The sequence below is a fragment of the Schistocerca serialis genome, chromosome 7 (assembly GCF_023864345.2).
Source record: "Schistocerca serialis cubense isolate TAMUIC-IGC-003099 chromosome 7, iqSchSeri2.2, whole genome shotgun sequence".
In the NCBI taxonomy this organism is placed as follows: Eukaryota; Metazoa; Arthropoda; class Insecta; order Orthoptera; family Acrididae; genus Schistocerca; species Schistocerca serialis.
In genome coordinates, this window is record NC_064644.1 from 323,533,719 (window position 1) to 323,559,651 (window position 25,933).

At 42.7% G+C, this 25,933-nt stretch overlaps 1 protein-coding gene and 1 pseudogene across 1 annotated transcript in view; both read right to left on the minus strand.

Moving 5' to 3' along the window:
• Nucleotides 1-25,933, minus strand: part of LOC126413042 (dendritic arbor reduction protein 1-like) — a 752,774-nt gene that overhangs the window by 498,418 nt on the left and 228,423 nt on the right. The window lies entirely within an intron of this gene.
• On the minus strand, nt 6,501-6,618 carry LOC126413563 (5S ribosomal RNA; annotated as a pseudogene).

Here is a 25,933-nt window from a genome sequence, read left to right on the forward strand (position 1 = left end):
AACGCTTCTCGTCAGTCAGTACATGAGTACGGCCTGGTTTTGATTTAGCTGTGGCTGTTCCTTCGCGCTTTCACTTCACAATCACAGCTGTTGGCTTTGACAGCTTTAGAAGGGTCGAAATGTCCCTGATGGTTGTTACTGTGGTGGCATCCCCGTTCGAAGTCACTGAGCTCTCCTGATCAACCCACTCTGCCGTTAGTACTTCTCTGCTGACAACACAATAATTCCTGCATCCTTTTATACTGAGGGGTGCGCCTCTCGCGGTGTGTAGCGGTCGACTCCGCATTACATAGATCGCATCTAGATACTTTTGGTTAGATTAGGTGCAGATAAATGCAGGGATCATACCTTGAAAAAGACTATCCTCCACAATCTTCCCTCAGTCCGTCTGTAATGACTTCGTCATCTACGGGATGCTAAATCCTAGTCTCATTTTCCTCTCGCTCGTGCTAAATTTACGCAGATTATTCCATGTTTCTTTACAGAAATATTACAAACAAACGGTTTTTTACATCTGAAATGGAACGAGTAACCTGGTCACAGACTGGGATCTCCTTTTTCCCATCTATGAAATGTGTGTTCGGAGAATTTTAATTATCCGTCTACACCAATCTCGTCCCCTCAAAAATAGTCCCAATTACATATTATACACATGTCAGTGCTCTTTCCGGTGTCCGAGACACTTTAAGAACTCGATCTTCCAGATGGCTTCTACCTCTGTTAGCGATGTGGTTTTAATCACGTCTATGCTTAAAAAACGAAATTGCTTTAAGGTTTTCTTTATTTTTGGTAAAAGTAAAGTCACATGGGACCACTTTTATATGGGGTCTCATTACAGTACTGCTTTCGCCAAAAATTCGCGATTATGCGACGAAGTCTGAGCAAGTGCATTATTGTAGTGCGAAAGCCGTGAACTGTTTCGCCACAAATCCGGATGTTGTTTTTTTCTGACTGCTTCACGCAAAGACTTTGAACTTGTAAGTAGTACTCCTTATTGATCGTTCGACCTTGTGGCAAAAGCTTATGGCGCACTATGTCATTATAACTTAAGATTACATTTGACCGCATTTGCCGAGCTTTTTCCGGTCTTGGGATACAGACTGTGCCTTAGCTTCAACGTCATACCTGTAAACCAATTTTTTAGCATCTGTTACAATACGTGTCAGTAGTTCTGCATCGCGGTTCACTTAGCGACTCCAGACCTTTTTGATTTTGCCGCTGTTTTCATTCGAAATTCAACAGCTTTTCCCTTACATATTTAACCCACAAAGTCTGGAAAAAGATTCGTGTAAAGAACTAAATGATTTGCCAACACTGTTTCGGCAATCGTTCATTAGTTTTTGTCCACAATTCCGCCACCTGACGATATGCTGGGCGTCCAAGGGAGCTCGTCGTCTTTAACGTCTTCACGGCCTTCTTCTAAACGCTTATACCACTCCTCAAGCCGTGTTTTACTTACAGAAGGCTCAGCAAGAGGAATATTTAACATTTTTAAAACTTCGCTTTACTTTGTTCCATTCGTATGGCAAAATTTAACACAAGTTTTTTGATCCATTTTTAAACAAAATAAACAATCGCAGATACTAGCAAAGCACATGTAATCTTCTTGACAGTTGACACCAAACTGAATACCCGACATCGCTAACACAGCACAAATAGTCAGGCATGCTCACCTACAAAACCAACAACGAAAAACTCCCGCAAATCGGACTCATTCAACATGCAAAATCACAAAAATCTCTTACTTTTTGATTATACGTAGTACATATAGTGCCATACAAATCTTATTTCGTACTTTCCACAACCCCTCCCCCCCTCCTTTTACTAATAATACGTAAGAAACTGTATGCTAATACTGTTTATTTGTATTCAGAATTATTCGTAGTTTGAAGAAAGTCTTTACCAAAAGACCTGAATACAAGCCAAACATTATAACAAAAACAGAACAATAAGAAATGTGATTATTTATTGTCGATTGTCGTTGTATTATATAATAGCAAACAAGTGTGTAGTCTCTTAAATCCCGTCCGCTCTACCGTTGGTAAGACCCAGTTGTTTGTTCCTATGCACGTTTACTGTCTTGCCTGGCACAAACATGCGGCTCACTAGACGAACCCTTGGGGCCTACAGAACAGCTCTAATGTACCCTCTGTGCAGGATATCTCAATCAGCCTCACTCATGCTAATTGAACGTTTAATGAGAAAGCTACGGCCAAGGAGGGCCGTCATGCGATAGCACGTCGGCCAATCCTCTTTTGCGAGCAGGGGTGGGGTGTCCCATCCCCCTCCTCCCGACTCGCCAAGCTCCACCACAGTACCACGCAGACTCTTCAGGCACTTCAATACCCACACGCCTCTGGAGCTGGATGATGGACAGAGGCGCAACGTCTCTTCGCAGATAATGTGAAGGCAACAAAACGCTTTACTTCATGTCCGTGGGATACAATAGCACCAGAATGGTAATAACGTAATACACAGGTCATTTGAGCAGAAAGTTTAAACTGTATATTGAAGAAATTTAACCATATTATAATTTTAGCTGTTAAAGTAGCAACACTATTATGGTGGCTTAGAACGAACGTCAAATTGGCATGAAGTGTAAGACATACTTGGATATGTAAGTAGTAAACATTTCAGCGCAACGGCGTGAAGTAGGAAGGAGCAACATCACCTGTATTATGTCCTACCCTTTTACCCAGATCTTCAACCATGTTCACATACAGCGCATGTATTGCCCACATCTCCTCCTCCTCCCTCTCTCTGCCCATCTCCTCCTCTCTCTTTCCATCCTCTTCTTCCCCATCTATTTGCCCAACTCCTTCATCCCCTATCCCTTTCCTCCTCCTCCCCTTCCTCCTCCCCCACTCCTCTCTTTCCACCTTGTCCTTCTCTCTGCTCAGCCATGCTCTTCTACACTTTTAGCCCATGGAACACGTTCTGAAGCTCCTCATGTAACTCGATAGTCGTGCAGGGCAGCCAAGATGACAGGAATTACCAACAGCTTTTCACCCCTATGGGATCTATGTGACACCCCACTGTACACCTTTCCAGATAATACACTATGTGATCAAAAGTATCCAGACACCTGGCTGAAAATGACTTAAAAGTTCGTGGAGCTCTCCATCGGTAATGCTAGAATTCAATATGGAGTTGTCCCACCCTTAGCGTTGGTGACAGCTTCCACTCTCTCAGGCATATGTTCAATCAGGTACTGGAAGGTTTCTTAGGGAATAGCAGCGCGTTCTTCATGGAGTGCTGCACTGCAGAGAGGTATCAATGTCGGTCGGTGAGGCCTGGCACAAAGTCGGCGTTCCAAAACATCCCAAAGGTGTTCTCTAGGATTCAGGTCAGGACTCTGTGCAGGCCAGTCCATTACAGGAATGTTACTGTCGTGTAACCATTCCGCCACAGGCTGTCCATTATGAACAGGTGCTCGATCGTGTTGAAAGATGCAGTCGCCATTCCCGAATCGCTCAACAGTGAGAAGCAAGAAGATGCTTAAAACATCAATGTAGGCGTGTGCTGTGATAGTGCCACGCAAAACAACAAGGGGTGCAAGCCCCCTCCATGAAAAACACCACACCATAACACCACCGCCTCCGAATGCTACTGTTGGCACTACACACGCTGGCAGATGACGTTTACCAGGCATTCGTCATACCCACACCCTGCTCTCCGATAACCACATTGTGTACCGTGATTCGTCACTCCACACAACGTTTTTCCACTGTTGAATCGTCCAATCTTTACGCTCCTTACAACAAGCGAGGCGTCATTTGGCTTTTACGGCATGATGTGTGGCTTATGAGCAGCCGCTCGACCATGAAATCAGTTTTCTCACCTCCCGCCTAATTATCATAGTACTTGCAGTTGATCCTGATGCCGTTTGGAATTCCTGTGTGATGGTCTATAGATGGCTGCATTGTGTTTGTTAGGTATGGTTCAAATCAGATATGTGTAAAACCATCAATTCCATATAACTTGTGTTTTTCAAAGAGGATCTACACAATCAAACGCTTGCGAAAAATCACAAAAAATACCAACTGGCGTTGTTTTGTGGCTGCCTTGTATACTAAATTATGCACCATCTATACTCTCAAATCTACTAGATTTCTACTAGAAATTTTATCATCTATTCTCCCTAGTGAACTATATACGAAATGTTATTAAAATTTCGTTATTTGCTGTTTGTCCTGATGTTGCAATTTTAACGGCCAGCAGTGTCTATTAAGAACACTGGAGGTCTTAATACGCTCTCTTGTGTCTGCGATATAATGAAGAATTCTCTGATACCGTTGGATATCGATAATTTCATTTGTACAACAATCTCATTCAAAACTTTTTTATATGAATTATTTTATATTTTGTGCATCACTGCTTGCATTCGGCGTGAATGGAAACGTAATTGTTTATTTTATATAGTTATTTACAGTATTTCCAATTAATTTTGTCAACTTTCACGCAGAGAATATTTGGCAGTTATTTCAAATACTGTCCCTGCCAGCGATGTAAGTAGTTAGATTTTTTCCGTCAAACATTTGGTGGGAAGAGCAGCTGTGTGAGGGTGTCACAAGAAGTCATTTGTAAGGGTGGATATATTTTGTGTGCACTTTGAGATTGCAAGTAGTGGGAACAGAACTAAGGTGATTGTCAACCATTTGTCGGAAGTGTTTAAGAATACAGAAGTTAAGAATGTGAACATATGTTATGACAGTCACCCACAACAATTTTACAATCCGGAAAATTTTAGTTTTCTTCGTTTAGGAGAACCCGGAGAAAAGAGTCGTGTTCCGAAAGTGTTGTGTACATAGTTCCGCGTAGTCAGCGCGTACACAACTTTCTCACTAGAGCGCCCCGCTAAGCACAACAGCACAGGCGCAGCGCTCTGTCTCCGCACTACGAGATGGCGCTGCCTTAGAGATGGACCAAATTCTGCTTCCGTCGATCCGTGTATTAATACGTAACGCAGTCAATGAGATTGTTGCTAACGTAGAACCTTTTCTCCTCGCAGATCACACTCGCACAGTGATACCTGGACGCGTGAGGCATTATAACGAGTGTACAGACCTCCGATTAGTCAGTCTGCATTTGTCTGCACCAGTCTGTACCAGTTTGCATTAGTCTGTACCAGTCTATAGTCACGTTTCAGTCTGCGCATAATAAGATTACCATATTCTTGTACATAGCCATGAAGATAAATGTATAGACACTTTAAGTATCAGAGAAATGTGAGAATAAGATTAACGTACCAAGACCAAAGGAACTTCAGATTGTCAATTGTAAACAGCATCCAGAATAAAGTTACGTAATGTCTATGCTTTTTATTATTTTAATAAATGTGTGTGAAAATTAATCAAGTTCTGTTTAAAGTTGGTCACCGTCAATCTGCTACTCTAAGCGTGCAAGTGGCATTTCTATCGTCTGACCTAACGGCAGAAGATAAACACGCCACGATAAGACCACGAGACATGTTGCTGACAAGTCAAATAATCTGATGGTGTGTGTACCGAAGGTCTTACAGTACGCACACCACAGAAAGCAATGTAGGCAGCATGTAAAACCTTCCAAGGACCAGATACAAAAATTGACTTGAACATGTCCACTTTTAAATTTCCTCAAGATGACGTTCATCTGCAGTTATATCTGTCAAATGTGTTTGATCTTTTGTTGAAAATGCCACAGAATCTACCGGTTCGCTTGCAGGAAGTGTTCATCGCTGTTCCGCAGTTGCTGCCGAAATAACAGCAAGTGGTTCCTGGCGGCGGGTTCGCGTGCTCCACTTGCACGGATGGCAGCTTTGCCACCTGCAGCCAGGGGGCGTGTCCGTCGCCGGCCGGTTCTCTTATCCCGAGCGGCATCGACACGGCCTGAGCACCGCGCTGCACAGGACCGCGCCCTCATTCCTGCCCACGCGATCGACACCTGACGGGGGCACACCAGGCTCCGACATGCTCACCGCCTGTCTGAACAGCTACTGCAGCTCAGCAACAGGTGGCCGCCGTCCGTGTCACCACACCTGCCGGCTGTCGCCCAATCACTGACCTCGAATCTACTCGGTGTTTCCTACTGGTTTACACTGGGAATGGGCTAAAGCAGTGGCTTTCAATGATTTTCAGCTAAGCGCGCCACTGTGCCTTAGAATTGTGCCAAAGAGCTCCCAACACATCTCCCTCTTGACCTCAAGTCTTCCTGATTTAAACACAGTCGAACTTTACCTTCTACAAAACTCTTGCTAGGTAAAAGGTATTTCCGTACACACAGCTGAAAAACTTGGATAGTTTTTATACATAACAAAAGCACTCCGTCTTCAGGCCACGAGTGGCCCACAGGGACCATCCGACCGCCGTCTCATCTTCAGTAGAGGATGCGGATAGGAGGGGGCGTGGGATCAGCACAACGCTCTCCCGGTCGTTATTATGGTATTCTAGACCGAGGCCGCTACTATTCGGTCGAGTAGCTCCTCAATTGGCATCACGAGGCTGAGTGCATTCCGGAAAAAATGGCAACAGCGCATGGCGGCCTGGATGGTCACCCATCCAAGTGCCGACCACGCCCGACAGCGCTTAACTTCGGTGATCTCACGGGAACCGGTGTAGCCACTGCGGCAAGGCCGTTGCGTAGTTTTTATATGTAACAGCTTCATATTAGTGTAAATTAAATTAAGATGTACAAAAATATTTTTCGTCTACTTCTTCTTCTGCACTTCATGTTCTAGGCAAAATGCCTGTTCCGACTTCAAATTCTTTTTTACATCTACATCTACATAAAAACTCCACAAGCCACCGTATGGTGCCCGGCTGAGGGCACCCTATACCACTACATGTCATTTCCTCTCCTGTTCCAGTTGCCAATAGTGAGAAAAAGACGGCCGTGTATATATCTCAGTATGAGCCCTAATTTCTCGTATCTTCTCTACGTGGTCCTGACGCGAAATGTTTGTTGACGGCAGTAGAATCGTTCGGCAGTGACCTTCAAATGGCGCTTTTCTAAATTTTCTCAATAGCACTCCTCGGAAAAAATGGCGCTTCCCCTCCAAGGATTCCCGTTTGAGTTTCCGAAGCATCCTGTAACACTTGCCTCTTGTTCGAAGGTACCTTTAACAAATATGGCAGCCGGCCTCCGAATTACTTCTATGTCTTCCTTTAATTCGACCTGGTGCGCATACAAACATTCGACCAGTACTCAAGAATAGGCATTAGCGTCCTATATGCTCTCTCCTTTACTGATGAACCGCACTTTCCTAAGATTCTTCCAATAAACCGAAGTCGACCATTCCCCTTCGTTACCACAACCCTAACATGCTCGTTCCATGTCATATCGCTCTGCAACGTTACACCCAGATATTTAAACGACTTGACTGTGTCAATAATGTTGCATTCGAACATTATGGCTTTGTTTTTCCTTCTCATTGGCATTAACTTATATTTTTTCTACATTTAGAACTAGCTGCCATTCATCACAAGATCATTTAGGTATATAGAAAGTACTATCGGTCATATCATACTGTTGACACTGCTTTATAAATTTTGATTCTGGTGGTCTTCCTTGTCTTGTTATTTAACGTTCATAGCGTCATATGTACCACTTACGCGTTAAAAAAGTTGAATTGTAGTTTCTATGTCTCGATCTTTAATGTAAATGGTATATGCACTTAGACAGCAGAAATAAAAGATTTGTTCTATGGGTCTTCAGTTGATAACTATCTATGAATGGAATGCGTATTTTCTACATCTACATCCATACTCCGCAAGCCACCTGACGGTGTATGGCGGAGGGTACCCTGAGTACCTCTATCGGTTCTCCCTTCTATTCCAGTCTCGTATTGTTCGTGGAAAGAAGGATTGTCGGTATGCTTCTGTGTGGGCTCTAATCTCTCTGATTTTATCCTCATGGTCTTATACTGCTTGACTCTTCGGTGAAGGTATGTTCTCGAAACTTTAACAAAAGCCCGTACCGAGCTACTGAGCGTCTCTCCTGCAGAGTCTTCCACTGGAGTTTATCTATTATCTCCGTAACGCTTTCGCGATTACTAAATGATCCTGTAACGAAGCGCGCTGCTCTCCGTTGGATCTTCTCTATCTCTTCTATCAACCCTATCTGGTACGGATCCCACACTGCTGAGCAGTATTCAAGCAGTGGGCAAACAAGCGTACTGTAACCTACTTCCTTTGTTTTCGGATTGCATTTCCTTAGGATTCTTCCAATGAATCTGTCTGGCATCTGCTTTACCGACAATCAACTTTATATGATCATTCCATTTTAAATCACTCCTAATGCGTACTCCCAGATAATTCATGGAATTAACTGCTTCCAGTTGCTGACCTGCTATTTTGTAGCTAAATGATAAGGGATCTTTCTTTGTATGTATTCTCAGCACATTACACTTGTCTACATTGAGATTCAATTGCCATTCCCTGCACCATGCGTCAATTCGCTGCAGATCCTCCTGCATTTCAGTACAATTTTCCTTTGTTAAAACCTATCGATACACCACAGCATCATCTGCAAAAAGCCTCAGTGAACTTCCGATGTCATCCACAAGGTCATTTATGTATATTGTGAATAGCAACGGTCTTTACGACACTCCCCTGCGGCACACCTGAAATCACTCTTACTTCGGAAGACTTCTCTCCATTGAGAATGACATGCTGCGTTCTGTTATATAGGAACTCTTCAATCCAATCACACAATTGGTCTGATAGTCCATATGCTCTTACTTTGTTCATTAAACGACTGTGGGAAACTGTATCGAACGCCTTGCGGAAGTAAAGAAACACGTCATCTACCTGTGAACCCGTTTCTATGGCCCTCTGAGTCTCGTGGACGAATAGCGCGAGCTGGGTTTCACACGATCGTCTTTTTCGAAACCCATGCTGATTCCTACAGAGTAGATTTCTAGTCTCCAGAAAAGTCATTATATTCGAACATAACACGTGTTCCAAAATTCTACAACTGATCGACGTTAGAGAGAGAGGTCTATAGTTCTGCACATCTGTTCGACGTCCCTTCTTGAAAACGGGGATGACCTGTGACCTTTTCCAATGCTTTGGAACGCTACGCTCTTCTAGAGACCTACGGTACACCACTGTTCGGTTCTGTTAATAAGGCCTTTTCGCTGAAATGTCATTACTCTAGTTACAGGTACCGAAATTTCGAAGTTATATTCTTTGACAATTTGTTCAAGTCTGTACAGATCTTCGAAGTTCATCCTCTCTTTTATTGTACTGCTATAAGATCATCCACTGACAGTAGAACATTTCCAAAGTTCACATTTTTCGGCTCTTCTTTGTTTTCAGCCATGTTGAGAAAATTATTACAAAATTCATTGGTTTTGTCACTAACTAGACACCGCAGATTTTCACCGTGGTCCATCTAATACTAGTAAATAGTAGGATAAATCGCACACAATACACATCAGACATAGGAACCCAAATAGTAATGAGACAGCTAAAGTTCTCTGCAGCCACGCAGAATCATTCAGCAGTAGCTTAGTATACGGATAAATATACATGTAGAGAACTGCATGCTCAGCTATCTTGAGCCATTCCAAGAGTGGTACCATTGTAACAGAATAGGGATAGAGAGCCGTGTGGTCGTAGGTTTTCTTTTGCAACTACTTCCTGTTCTTTTTTTCTTTCATTTTTACATTTTTCTGTTAATAAGGCCTTAGGTTTTAGCTGCATATGTTTAATATTGTATATTCAATGCCGTATTGAGAGAAATACAGAATGATACGAATCTAAACTAGTATTACAATGTTACAGATCTTCTTAAAAGTCAGAGCTCTACAAAATTTTCTTATCGGATAACATCAGATTTTTTAGATGAAAATGTTAAAAAGTTGACTTACATTTCCTATTTTAAGTCACTATTGTCTTATAGCTTGATTTTCTGATGTGAATCGGCATTGAGGAGAAAAATGTTTATTTTGCAGAAGCATTCAGAGGATAATATGTGGTGTCCACTATGGAAACTATTTTAGATAGTTCTTCAAGCAGCTGGGCACACTGACAAGTGTTTCAGTTTATTGTCGACAATCAATCACAATACGAAAACAGTAACACATACATATATAATGTCAGAAGGAGAAACGATTTACACTAAGCATCACTTAGCCATAGTGTGGCACACAAAGGAGTGAGGTATTCAACCATAAAATCTTTGACCACTTCTCTGTGATGCAAAGAATGTAATGGATGATTAAATTAACTTCAAACGCAAACTGACATCATACCTGCTTGACAACTCCTTTTACTCCACAGAAGAATTTCTGAAGATGTGCTATAACTGTATAACTATCTTGTTCCATATCACAACGAGAGGTCGCCATTACGATCCACGAAACATACAACTAAGTTATTATCGTGGCAATTAATTAGGACATTAAATTCGCGTTCATTTTTGTCATTTAGTGTGTAAGAGAACAAAGCAAAGAAAGCCTCCCCCAGGATCCACTTCTCTCTGCAGCGCTCACCTTCCTATCCCTTTTTATACTCATCATTCCCTCGAGAAGTGAAAATGTCTCCTACGGGGGCGATAATGCCCAAACTGCAAATTACTGGGAAAAACTTATTACGAGTAATAGGTTACAAAATCCCAGTTTCAACTAGGTAATATGTTCTAGAAGCCTATTAATAGTCTAATACTTTTCATGTGGACCGTGAAGTACGCTGCAACCGACGTAAAAATTCACAGTACTGTTGTGATGTGCTTCTAAGTGTTTTATGTGGCTGAAGAAATCATTTTCATTTAAGATTTATTTAAGATTTTAAACATGATATTTAGGCTTCCTTCAACAATTAACAGGCAGTCAACATGTAAACTGAAAAACGTTTCAGGAAAAGGCATAGCGAGAAAAGTAATGAAACACAATGTATTTCCGATGTGACTGGAAGAAAATACTTTGGCGCTATCGACTTAACAATGATCATAGTTTGTTACATGAACAATTAATTTTTACAGCGTCAACTAGCGCTGCTTCTGTTCCACGACCAAAGCAGATCGTTATTTAAACTGATTTAAAGTTGGGAAAAATAATGCTAACTGGGTACTAATCCTACCGTGGCTGCCGAGGGCCACATTTGATTTAATGTGTGTGTTAACGCACATAACTATGTAAATGAAAATATGGCTTATAATATTTTGAGAAAGCATCCGTGGTCTGAAAGCAATATTTCTTCAATCATTCACTTCGTTATTTTCGGGTGACCTAGTCGGTACTGTGATTGAGGACTTCACTTCGAAGGCTATCTTCTGCATGCCTCTTCATGTATGGACAACTATTGTACTCTCTTACTGCATCAAGACTTCTTCTCGTTCTACGATTTCTTACATCCCATACTTAACTCAATTACCTTTTTAGACGACTCCTTCATCACTCAGGATGTGTCCCATCAACCGACACCTTTTAGTCACGTTGTGCCATGAATTCCTCTTCTTTCCAATTTTATTCTGTACCTCTTCATTGGTTAACCGATTTACCCTATTAATCCTCACCATTTTTCTGTAGCAAAATATTTCAAAAGCATCTATTCTTATACTGTCCGAAATGTCTACTATCCACGTTTCCTTTCGGAATGAGGCTACAGTCCCGACAAACACGTTCAGAAAAGACTTTGTAACCCTTATATTTACACGATCCAGTCACATTAATGTGACCATCGCGCATGTTCATCGTCAGCGTTGAATAACCACTCGCAGACGGTAGGCGGTATATGAAGCACACTGTAGGGACGTGGTGAACAGTCCGTTCGTCGTCATAATGCGGAAAAAGAGCGATTTATCTGACGTCCAAAACGGCATGATCATTGGCTTTCGAGCCAAGGGTAGAAACACATCCGAAACCGCTGAGTCTGTAAACTGTTCGCGTGCCGCCGTGGTTAAAGTATATCCTGCACGGCAAAACGGCGCCGTCCAAAACTGGCGCTGAAGCAACTGTGGTGCACCTTGGGTCATGTACACTGAAAAGCCAAAGAAACTGGTAGACCTGCCTAATACCGTGTAGGACCCCCACGAGCACGCAGAAGTGCCACAAGACGTAGCATGGACTCAACTAACTTCTGAAGTAGTGCTGGAGGGAACTAACACCATGGATCCTGCAAGGCTGTCCATAAATCCGTAAGAGTAGTAGGGAGTGGAGATCTCTTCCGAACAGCATGTTGCAAGGCTCCCAGATGTGCTCAATAATGTTCATGTCTGGGGAGTTTGGTAGCCAGTGGAAGAGGGTTCTTGAAGTCACTCTGTAGCAATTCTGGATATGTGGGGTGTCGCATTGTCTTGCTGGAATTATCCTGAGGAGCTATGACCAATCGTTCATCTTCGATAAAGTGAAACACATCTCCTCTACTGAGCAAGTGTTCATAGCTGTTAAGGTAAGCACTTTAGAGCCCACGTTTACTGGACATTTTTGCTCGTTTTTGTCCACACTGCCACCACTGAAAGTTACCAGCCCTACACTCTTCGTAACACAAGAACCGGTACATATATTCAACTGTCAGAGGTATCAGAACGGTTTTCGTTTATAACTTTCGACTGGTTCGTTTCCGGTACAGGGATCCTTACTTCAAATTAAAAAGTCCGTAACATCATCACGGAATCACCCCGTGTATACATACATTTACATACGCCGGCGCCTATAACTGTGACGCTCTGTAGTCTCGTTAGATAACGTTTCCGGACATGGGTTCAGATTCAAAATACGATGTACTCACTCCCCTCTACAAGTCTCAGAAGCCTGTAACGGGAAATCCGACCTTCCTGTATATCATGTCCAAAGAAATGCTTCCAAAACACTGCAAGCATTAAGAACGTATTTTAACTGATGTTGATTCTGTTGGCATAAATGGGGTAGGATTCGGCATATCTGCGCTCTTGAGCAAAAAAGAAAACCTAACCAGTGTACCGAGTTTAATTGTGAAGCTAAATCTTGCCCCAAATCTTACTAGTGCTTTGAGAAAACTGCCAACGATACCAACAACTGTTGCAAGCACCTAAGGTAGTTTCTCTAAGTTAAAATTAATTAAAACCATTTTAAGTTCGATTACAGAAAACCATCTTAATGGTTTGGCCATTTAGGTAGTTTAGCATAAAATTGCTGATCAAGTAAGTATAAAAGATGTAATAAAGTTTGCAGAACTGAAAGAAAATAAAACGCTTTTGTGATTTTAGCATTTTAGCGTAGTTGTTACCTTGTTTTATTTCGAAAATAATGGCTTTTAAAAAATTATTTGGTTACCAATTTGTGGCTAGGTACAGATATTTCTTAATTAATTTTTACTGTTTTGTACTGCTTAATTATCAGTGTTACGTTATACATTCCTTTCTAAAAATAAGATTTTATAACAATTTAAGTAAGATTATTTGATTTCTATTGGAAATAAAAATGTACGAGTATTTATAGGGTGAACATTAATAAAACCGACAAACTGGGACGGATTCCTGAAAGGAAAAGGAAGAAAAAAAGTCCTATGAATATGGGTCCGGAAGTTCCTCTGCCCATGTGCCATGGTTTCTTCTACGTTGCAAGCTGTGTGATTGACGCAACGCACTGTAAGCAACAGAGTGGACCGGTATTGATGTTGGGAAGAAGCCGAGATGGTGTTTGTGTACGTCCAAGAAGATGGAAACGGTCGAGAGGCAGCACGGCCATACCTAAAAAAGTACTCTCTCTGACACCAACCACATCACACAATATTTCAAGACCTTTTCGGGCGTTTGTGTGATCATTATTCCTTTCAGACATACGAACGTATAGGGAGGTGGCGTTCTGTGCTTACACCGGATTTGGAGTACCGAGTTCTACAGCGTATTGAGACGAACCAAAGTACAAGCGGAGTGGCCAGCCAACATCGTGTAAGCCAGAGTAAGTTTATATTTATCCCGCATTATAACCGCTACTAGCCCTATCACCAGCAACGAGTGTGGGGATTTTCAGCAGCGGATTTCCATTTACGGGAAGGATTTTTTCGATGCTTTTTGCACCAGACCAACACAATTATGAGATTTCCGTCCTCATTCCTCTTTACCAGTGAACCAACCTTTACCAGAACTGGCAACATCAGTCTGCATAGTCGGCATCTGTGGGCTACAGACAATCCTCAGGGAATAGTTACGGCGTCTCATCAGTATCAATGAGCGGGCAGGGAGTCTTGGGATACCACATATTTGGACCGGCCATTATCAAACAACTCCTCGACGGAGGAACATACCTGTACTTCCTGCAGAAAACTCTGCCTGGGCTACTTGAGAACATGCATTTGGCAAATACTACAGTTTATGTGGGTTCTGCATACCGGTGCACCACTCCACTTCCACAGTATAGTTCGAAGACACCTTGACAACATCTTCTCGGATAGGACGAAGAGGACCTGTAGCATGACCTGCCAGATCATTGGACTTAAATCTCCTACAATTTTACCTCTGGGGGCATCTGAAAAGCGCTGTGAATGCTGAACCAGTTCCTGACATTCAGACACTTCATCAGCGTCTTCATGACGCCTGTGACTCTCTTTGAAGAGCAGCAGTCCATGATGCGACGTTATAGATTCCCCTGGCGGCCAATTTGAACATCTGTCGTGACATGGATGCGATGTCCGGCCCCGGTAGCTGAGTGGTCAGCGTGACGGAATGTCAATCCTAAGGTCCCGGCTTCGATTCCCGGCTGGGTTGGAGATTTTCTCCGCTCAGGAACTGAGTGTTGTGTTGTCCTAATCATCATCATTTCATCCCTATCGACGCGCAGGTCGCCGACGTGGCGTCAAATCGAAAGACCTGCACCAGGCGAACGGTCTACCCGACGGGAGGCCTTAGCCACACGACATTTCATTTCATGGATGCGATGCAGCTCTGCACTGTGTTCCGGGACGATTTGTTATCGTTGCTGGTACACCGACCATTTCGGACCCATGTTCCTAGGAGCTTTTTTCCTTCATTTCCAGTCAGGAATCCTTCCCTGTAGTTTTTCGGTTATGTTAAGTTCACTATTATTATTATTATTTTCGATTATTCCCTTTTAAGAGAGCGATTGAACTTGAGTAGTCAAGATTTCTTTTTCTTTCTTCGTTCTTCCCAAATCCTCTTCATACGTTCACTGTGTTCTCTCTTGTGTTCTTCCGACCATTTTATTTCCCGTTCTGTTCTCAAATGGCTCTGAGCACTATGGGACTTAACATCTATGGTCATCAGCCCCTAGAACTTAGTACTACTTAAACCTAACTAATCTAAGGACATCACACAACACCCAGTCATCACGAGGCAGAGAAAATCCCTGACCCCGCCGGGAATCGAACCCGGGAACCCGGGCGTGGGAAGCGAGAACGCTACCGCACGACCACGAGCTGCGGACGTTCTGTTCTCCGTGTGTTCTTGTTTAAGTGTGTTTTTCTTTATGATGTTTCTAAACTGTTCTGTGTTGTTCATGTTGTCTTGTGTGATCCCCAGTTCTTTAACGTCTTATTCTGTTTCAGTGATTCACTTTGTCTTGTTTTTGCTTTTGTTTACTATCTCAAAGATTTGCCTTGTGAACCTACTTTTATTCATCCTGCTGATACGTCCATAAAATTTCATCCTTGTCTTTCTAATGGTGTCTGTTGTTGTTTCTATGTGTTTGTAAATCTCTCTAGTTGGCCTCTTCATCCAAATTCCTTCCCGAAACACTGGTCCATATATTTTCCTCACAATTTTTCTTTCCTGCTTTTCAATCTCTGTGATGACCATGAATCACTGTAGTTTCTGCAGCATAAAGTGCTTCTGGTAGGACTACTGTGATGTAATGCTTTAGTTTTGCATTGACAGAAATAGATTTCTTATTATAGTGATTCCAAGTGAGCTTATATGATTTTTGTAAAGTAGGGAGTCTATCTTTATTGGCTATTGAGATCAGTAGTCCTGATGGTTGGATTATCTCTCCCAGGTATCTGAAGTGAGCAACTTGTGCCACTGTTGCGTATTGAGTAGTAATGGGGAGATTATCTACAGGTTTGTTTTCCATATATTGTGTTTTCTCGTACGAGATTTGTAGCCCAGTTTTCTGTGAGATTTCGTGTAGTTTTTCCAGTGCAAGTTTGGCTTCCTGTCTTTTGTTCGTTAGAATAACAAGATCGTCCGCGAAAGCCAGACACTTCACCCTGATTCTGTGCTCTTTTTTAATCCCAAGCTGAATTCCTTTTATTTCCTTTTCCCATGTCCTCACAGTTTTTTTTCCAGAACCATGTTAAATAGAAAGGGTGACATTCCATCTCCTTGGCGAACACAAGTAGGGATATGAAATGCTTCTGATGTTTCTCCCAAGAATTTAACTTTGGTGGTTGTATCTGTTAATGCCTGTTGAATAACTGACCTTGTTTTCCTGTCAATCCTGAACTCCTCTAAAGTGTGGAACAATGTTTGTCTTTCTATTGAATCGTAAGACTTTTTAAAATCGACGAGTTACCAAGGTATTTCTACATCTTCTCATTTGCAAAATTGTTTTTAAGTTTTTAAGTTTCATACCTGTTCGATGCAAGTTATATATATATATATATATATATATATATATATATATATATATATATATAATTATATACCGGATTTAAACCCACTCGAGAATCTGTAGGACGACCTCGATCGGCCTGTTCGAGCCATGGATCGCCAACCAAAACACCTAACGCAGTTGGACACGGTACTGGAGTCTGCGTGACTCAATATTGCTTTCGGCACCTGCCAGAGCCTCGCTGACTCTCCTTCTTCACGTCTCGCAGCGGCCCGCGCTTCAGGATGTGGTTATTCAAGCTTTTGACACTTGTCACACTAATATGATTGGTTAGCGTATATTCGATGTTAATCAGTTCCTCTTTTGCTGAAACGATTTTGTTGCTGTTGCCAGACTACATTCTGTATCTTCTCTCTGGCCATCGTCAGTTATTTTGCTACTTAAATAGTAAAACTCATTTACTACTTTTAGTGTCTCAGTTCTTAATCTAGTTTCCTCAGCATCGCCCGATTTATGTGGACTAAATTTTCTTACCTACGCTTTTATGTTTATTGATGATATTCATCGGCTCTATTCACATGATCTTTCCACTCTTTGCCGTCCCTGACAGCATTAATCCGTCATCAGCGAATTTAAAAACATTTATTACTTCTCCATGAACTTTAACCCCCTTTTCAAATTTATCTTTGGCTTCCTTTACCATGTGCTCAATGTACAGATCGAATAACATCAGAGATAGACAATAAGACTGTCTCATTTACTTCCGAAGTACTGATTCTCTTTCTTATTCTTCCACTCTTATAACCGCATCCTAACTTCTATGTAAGTTCTGTATAACCTTTCAGTCACTGTATTTCATCGCTGCCATCTTTAGAAATTCAAAGAGTATTGTAGTGAACATTGTCGAAAGCTTTCTCTAAATCTACAAATACTGTGCATATAGGTTTGCCTATTTTCAGTCCTTATTCTGAGATAAATGATAGTCAGTATTGGTTTTCGTGTTTCTACATTACTCCGGAACCCAAGAAGGTAAGACCTACAGTAAAGGTATTAATCACGCAGTAGAATTATGCTTATTGCAGTCACGTAATATTTCACTTCAGAAAAAGATATAATGAGCCAACAAACAATCAACTCAAAACAGCGCTTTATATTACAGTCCTCTGTAAGAATAAGAACTAAACAAAATATTTTAAAATAATGGACTGAATATCATCGATATTAGAGTTTAGAATTTATGCAGAGAATGAGTCATTCGACGGGTGTCAGTAATAGCCACGTAATGTACAAGAAAAATATGACGAGAGCATTATAGGAGGGACATAAGGTTCAGTTAGACATAGATGAGAAGGTTATTCTTTTAAAAAATATCAACTCATCGTTAGCCTATAAAGGTTTAAGGGAACCCGCAGTATGCTTAAATGTGAATCGCTGCCCAGGGAGATGAACAACAGAGCATCTGTAATGACACCTACAGTCAATAAATGAAATGGCGGTTCAGAATAAATTCTGTGACAGCGGGAAAACTTCTGGAAAGGTTGACGAAATCAGGTACGCATTGAACAAAGTAACAGGCACTACAGGTTATACCATGAGTTCAAGAGGCAGCATGCTAATTTTATACTAAAGGTTTTGCACCGGGTAATTATTGAAATCAGAAACAGCACTGCATCTCTACATCGTGACTATAGTGTTAGACAGGTAACAGTTTAAATGTTTAACTTACGCTCTGTAGAGCAGACACGAAGTAATCGCTGTTGATTTAGTCACAGAGAGTCCCGAAGACAGATGCAGCGTTGGATGCTTATTGCTTTCTGTCCCAAAAATGTCGTTCGTATTTAAAAGTGTATCCGTGAATCAGGACTTCGATCTTCCGCGTTAGACAGAATTACCGCAACTTCCTCGTGAGAATAACTTATCACAGACCACTTCTAGCACTATTACTTCCTTCCTTTGAAGTAAAGCTATAGCAGCGTATCCTCTGAACATCAGAAGTACAAACACTGAGTGACGCCGTGTTTGCCTGCCGACGAGATAGCGGCGCTTGCCGTATCTCCGCCGGCCCTGTGCGGGACATGGTGTCTCGCAACGCTGTTGCAATACGATTTGCAGTAAGTACGCCTCTTTCGCTTAAACGAAGATACGCAGTCCATCTGCGACTACATCGACACTGATGCTTCGTAAGTCAGACGCTTTACAGCCTCAGTCATTTCGCTTCGTCCTCCATTCGCGGAAGAGAAAAGGTAGAATCTCTGTCTACTCGTGAAAACTGCCATTTCGTTTCTGGACTGGGTCATTTTTCTCTGCCGGTGGATATTGTCTACGACAGGTTGCAGTAGTCTGGGCATATGAACCGATTTCCCCGTAGTTGAAAACTTAGGGAAACCCTCGCTGGGAATAGCAACTACAGAAGAATTAAAATTGGAAACAGGAAACGGCCAACGAAAATGTATCTGTTCTGCTCCTGTTTCTGATTGGCTGAAGGCACAAAATGTTAAATAATTTCATGGAGATGCTCGCAGCTCGCGAAATGGGCTAACAGGGAATACTGAACGTACGCACAGACCAGCAAGAAAGGTCATATGTTTGATCTATCGGAGAGTGCCACGGAGATGCTGAAAGAAGTGAAGTGGGAGAAGCTTGAAGATACAGTATGGTCCAGTCACATTAACACTGTGCCGTCCGCCGACACCAGTGGTGTCGTGCGCGAAATAGCGGTCAACGGCCGGCGACACCACAGTGGTGTCGTGAGCATAGCATCGATCAGTGGCCGGTGACAGCACTTTAGTATCTTTTTCATTCTGCTGGTGTTTTGTTTAGGTAACAATAAGTTACACACATCAAGTTTTTTGTTTTTATAAGTACTTGTGCCGTTTCATTATGGCAGACGAAAGAGACGATACGATTATTTACGATGAATGCGCGGACGTCTTGTCTGTCATTCCGGACGACTTGGCCGACTGGGAAGAAGACATTGGATATGAAAAAAAGAAAGTGAAGCAGAATCGTCGGAAGATAGTGAAATCGTCCAAAAAGAGTTCAGCGAACGCTACAGTAGCCAACTGATTCGGATGAATCTGACGAAGAAGACAGACTATGATTTACTGTAGATCAATAATAAATTTGAAGAATCTCCGGGTCGACACATATTTCCCAAAGATACATAGAGCGTCGTGGACATCGTAGAGTTATACAGTGGGAACGATCTATTTAAATATATTAGCAACGAAACCAACAAGTATTACAGTCAAAATTGCAATAGAAGGAAACTGGATAAAAAAAGTACCGAATTTGTCGACGTTACGGGACCGGAACTTAGAAAATGATTTGGGCTTGTTATCCTTAAATGAACTGTAAAGAAAACAAGGATCGATGATTACTGGTCAACGAATCCGTTAATAGACACACAGATATTTCGCGAAACGATGTCCCGCAACCGATTCAGAGAAATATTATAATTTTTCATTTTTTCGACAACAACAATAAACCGGATAATGCCGACCGGCTTTTCAGAGTGCAATTTGTGACTGATTATTTTTCCAAAAAGTTTAAAGAAACGTTTAATCTAAGTCAAAATGTCTCAATTGACGAAGGAATGATACCGTGGCATGGACAGTTAAATTTTATAGTTTACAATCCGTCGAAAATTACGAAACACGGCATATTCATTCGGATGCTGTATGATTCGAGTACGGGATACATTTCCTCATTCAAGATATATTGCAGCCCTGGACAACCTTAGCAAAAACAGTGATGGAACTACTGATACCTTCTTATGGAAAGTGGCATCACCTCTACATGGATAATTATTATACCAGTGAAAAGAAAATTCGAGTTTGTGCAACGATACGGCAAAATAGAGGATTTCCGGAAAAATTAAACGCGTAAAAGTCAATTTGTTTGAAGTTTGTCGTCAACGGAAAGGGGACAAGCGGCCGACGACAAGCCAAGTAATCCGAATTAGTGCTGCCGGAGCCAAGCGAATGATACTGTACGAGACATGCGGACGGCAAAGTGTTAATATGACCATCTGTTAAAAGCCCGAGAAACGATGTTTTGCATTGCGGACGTGCAGAAAGAGAGTCAATGAGGTTCCATGACGCGAAGAGACCGATAGAGGTGGACCCACAAATTACCAAATGAGTTTAAATTCGGCGAGTTTAATGGCCAAGGGGATGCGGTAAACTGATCCTGGTGTTATTCGACCCACGCACGTACAACGCGAATTCTGTAACACGTTGCATTGTCCTGCTGGTAGATGCTATCGTGCCGTGAACAAACAGGATGTAGGGTTGAAAATGGTTCCCAAGGATATATACATACTTGTGGTGATCCACTGTGCCTTCCATAGTGACGAAACAACCACGGAATGTCACGAAAATATTCCGCAGACCATAATACTCCTCCGGCCTGTAACCTTCCGACGAACGCTGCAGGGCCGTACATGAAAAAACCCATCTGTAGTATGGAGCATAAAACGTGACTGGCCTGCAAAGGCCAACTGTCGCCACTCAGTGGACGTGCAGTTGTCATATTACCGTTCAAATACCAGCCTTCCACGCCGAAGAACAGCAATCAGCATAGGTGCATGAAGCAAGAGTCTGCTGCAGAGGCCCAAACGTAGCAGTGTTCGCTGACCTATCGTTGAAGACCCTGTTGGTAGCGTCGTGGTTCATAAGCGCCGTCAGCTGCTCAACAGCTGCACAACTGAATGAGATTTTCACTCTGCAGCGGAGTGTGCGCTGATATGAAACTTCCTGGCAGATTAAAACTGTGTGGCGGACCGAGACTCGAACTCGGGACCTTTGCCTTTCGCGGGCAAGTGCTCTGCCAACTGAGCTACCCAAGCACGACTCACGCCCCTTCCTCACAGCTTTACTTCTGCCAGTACCTCGTCTCCTACCTTCCAAATTTAACAGCTCTCCTGCGAACCTTGCAGAACCAGCACTCCTGAAAGAAAGGATACTGCGGAGACATGGCTTAGCCACAGCCTGAGGGATGTTTCCAGAATGAGCGCTTTTTTTTGTTTCGTCCAGCGGTAGGCTGCCATTGTGGCGCTGGATAATAATTAATGTAAGTTTCTCTGTATTTTTTGAAAAATATAATAGAAACATTCTGGAAACATCCCCCAGGCTATGGCTAAGCGATGTCTTCGCAATATCCTTTCTTTCAGGAGTGCTGGTTCTGCAAGGTTCGCAGGAGAGCTTCTGTTAAATTTGGAAGGTAGGAGACGAGGTACTGGCAGAAGTAAAGCTGTGAAGACGGGGCGTGAGTCGTGCTTGGGTAGCTCAGTTGGTAGAGCACTTCCCCGCGAAAGGCAAAGGTCCCGAGTTCGAGTCTCGGTCCGGCACACAGTTTTAATCTGCCAGGAAGTTTCAGCTTCACAACTATTCGCCGGTACACATTTCCATAGCCGTCGTTCACCCCTGTCATATATGGCCCGTGGTGCGCCATAGATGCTTCAGCGCCAGTTTTGGATAGCGCCATTTTGTCATACGCTGTATGGCCGCATGCGAACGGTTTACAGACTTAGCCGTTTCGTAACTGCCTCCACCTTTCGCACGAAGGCTAATAATCATGCCCTTTTGGACATCAGATAAGTCATTTTGTTTCCGCATTAAGACGACGACTGGACTTCCTTCCGGGTCCCTCTCGACGCGCTTTATTTACCTTTCACGGCTAGTTCAAATTCAAATGGCTCTGAGCACTACGGGACTTAACAGCAGTGGTCATCAGTCCCCTAGAACTTAGAACTACTTAAACCTAACTAACCTAAGGACATCATACACATCCATGCCCGAGGCAGGATTCGAACCTGCGACCGTAGCAGTCGCGCGGTTCCGGACTGCGCGCCTAGAACTGCGAGACCACCGCGGCCGGCTTCACGGCTAGTGCTGCCACGTGCCGTATAGGCCGGTTGACGTCGATCGTAGGCGGTTGTCAATTTAATATGACTGGACCCTGTAACATGTGAAGAGACCGAAACTCCAATAGCTTCGATACATGAAATAACAGGGATTTTTAACTGTCATTTTCGTCTTGAACGCACTCAAATTGTGACGGTACGTCACATAAATGGACATTTGGAGAAAGGGAAAGGAATTTTTTGTTGTGCGGCTTGTGAATTATAAATTATTTCAAGACTGTGTACGTGTGCGCGATGTGTAAGAAAGATTAAAAGCCGGCCGGGGTGGCCAAGCGGTTAAAGGCGCTACAGTCTGGAACCGCGCGACCGCTACGGTCGCAGGTTCGAATCCTGCCTCGGGCATGGATGTGTGTGATGTCCTTAGGTTAGTTAGGTTTAAGTAGTTCTAAGTTCTAGGGGAGTGCTGACCTTAGAAGTTACGTCCCATAGTGCTCAGAGCCATTTGAACCAGCCAAAGATTAAAAAAGTTAAATAATATCACCAAAAATCACAAACAGCGATGTGATGTAAAAATAAAAGAACATTCTTTTTATCTGTGTAATGAAAATGAACATGACCACAGACTATTGCTTTATTGGAAGTGCTCCTTTTTTTTTTTGTTTTGGCTAGCGGTAGGCCGCTATTGTAGCGCTAGATAGTAATTAATGTAAATTTTTCTGTATTTTTTTGCAAAATATAACAGAAATTATTAGAAAGTGTGTATTATTGACTTAGTTGTCACCTCTCATGGTCGCAACCATTAATTTTCATTAAACAAGTTTTTTACAGAACTTCGTAGTGCAGGGAGCTCATGTCCCCTAGCAGAATATAGTCGGCCATTACGCTGACTGTATTATTTAATTAAAAATTCATGTCATAATATTAATTGTAAATGTGAGAGGTTTCTCTACCTCGATCTTACAGTAGTCTCAGAGTTAACAGAGTAAAAATAGATTTCGTTTCTTAATATTTAGAATACCGAATGAGTTCAGTATGTTTCGAGTTTGGTCGCCTAACGGCAGATGAGATTCTCTTCAGTTTTGCCTTGCAAATAATGAACAAGAAATATTGAAAATATTTTCATTCAATAGGCTCCGTAATATCTCAGTTAATTTTTATGTAGTTTGGCACATAAATAACCAGTAGCCCCTGAGACCCATATTAATAATTACAGTTTGCGTAAGAATATGCATATTTACTTTTCTAAATAGCAGCGCTCACGCGAACTATTTATTAGAAGACGGTGAGTCGCGCGTTGTGTTTCAAAAATATTATATCGTACGTACTTCGGGGCAGCCGATGTCCGTACGAGTGTTATCGCGCTATCAGTTAATTAAAAGTCTCATGCTAGCCCACAATATTTAAAGCCATCCCAACCAAAATCATAAAATATATAATCATAAAAATAAAAATGTGTAATTATCACGTGATAAGTGGACCCACACCCATATTTATATAGTTATACCGTGATAAAATCCATATGTATTAACTATTTGGCCATCGAAAAAACAGAGAAGTTAAAACTTGTTGTCTAGTGATAATCAGTGCAAGAAACATAGGTCGTAGGACATCGAAGTTTATAAAAGAATTTGGATTTGCAAGATCAACAGTGTCTAGGGTTGATTCCTAATATCGCCGAGACAATGACTCCACACTCGTAAAACGTCGCACAGGACGGCCTCAAGCGTTTAACGAACACAAGTCACGTTACCTCCACAGAGCCGTAGCGGTCAGTCGGCTGTCTGCTGTGAGTAGATCACCACCGGTTTGAACGTGGAGCGTCAGGAATCCATTTCTGCTACTAGTGTACTAAACCAAATGCGACCACTGACACGCATTCCTTTGCTCAACACAGAGCTCAACATCTGTATGGGGGCCCGCGAACACCGTCCCTGGTCCGTGGTCCGACGCGGATCGGTTTCAGCTGCTTGCAGCTGATTGGTGCGCGAGGATGTGCCGTATACATCACAAGGTTGCATCCTAACAGGTGGAGGCTATATTCACGTGGTCGTAATTGCGCCCCATTTCCTGGTTGCAGAAACCAGTACCAGTTCCACATCATGTGGACATTCTTGCAGACCCATTCCGGCACTAGATTACCCTGACGGAGCTCCCATGGATTCTACAGGACATGTATGGTGTCATCGTTCTTTAGCTCCCTTCCCTCTCTTTTCCTCCCTTCAGCGAAACCGGCCGCTGTGGTCGAGCGGTTCTAGGCGCTTCAATCCGGAATCGCGATGCTGCTACGGTCGCAGGTTCGAATCCTGTCTCGGGCATGGATGTGTGTGATGCCCTTAGGTTAGCCAGGTTTCAGTAGTTGTAAGTCTAGGAGACTGATGACCTCGGATGTTAAGTCCCACAGTGCTCAGAGCCATTTGAACCATTTCCGCTATGGGGACGTGTGTTATCATGAGCTTGGCGCCCCATTCCACAAACGCGCTTTTGACAGACGTGCTGTCCCATTCACATCCTTCACTCTTTGATACATATCTAGCGGTGTCTGTTATTCAGCAACCAAGGACAGAATAACAGCACGTTGGTCCTTTCTGAACGCATTTGGTAATAGTATCGCCATAGTTCATAAGTCCGCATTTACCGCACGCACGTCGGAAAGAGATGAATGTCACACTGAGCCCTTGGCTACATGGCGGTGCTTATGTTCGCGTATCGGAGTCGCGCTATGCTGGATACACGCTGTAGCAACGCCTCAAACGGAAACTTTTTGATCACTCCGTATAGCTTTGTTAAGTACGACATGCTAATGTCCTGTCTGGTAAGAACTCTTCAGTCCACTCTCAAACCTGGTCTGATTTCCCGAACGCAAGTATTTTGTTGATTAGGGGGTAGCGTTTAACGAATTAGTTTTAAGCATCTAGGAATGTACTACGGTCTCTACGTATTGCTCCGGCACCGCGAATACAGTGTTAGACTAATTAAAAGATGCACAATGGTATCTAAGCAATCATTCAAGTGATCCATACGCGAATGGAATGGGTTGAAACCCTCATTAGGGAGGAACCCCTTGCAATGAACTGACTGAACAACCAAGAGTTCGCCGCTGTCTCCAGCCATAGCGAACTTTTTCATGGAGGATTTCGAAGAACGAGTATTGAACAGTGCTCCCTTACGTCGATCCTGCTTCTTCAGGTATGTTGACGATTCATTTTTAATCTGGCCACATGGCAATGAGGCACTGCAGCAGTTTGTTGATCATTTGAATGGTATACATCAGAACATAAGATTTACAGTGGAGATGGGAAAGGATGGGAAGTTACCCTTCTTAGATGTGCTGGTGGAGCGAAAATCAGATGGACGTCTCGGACATTCTGTGTACAGAAAACCGACGCATACAGATTTATATCTAAACGCGCGTAGTTTTCACCACCCAGCTCAGAAGAGAGCTATGCTAAATACCTTCGTACACATAGCAAGGACTATTTCGGACAAGGATCATCTCGGCTCCGACATTAACCATCTGACTACGGTATTCAGAAAAACTAGATATTCTGATCGTGATATCAGATCTACTCTGGCGAAGAAACCTAAGAAGGACGCTGTTC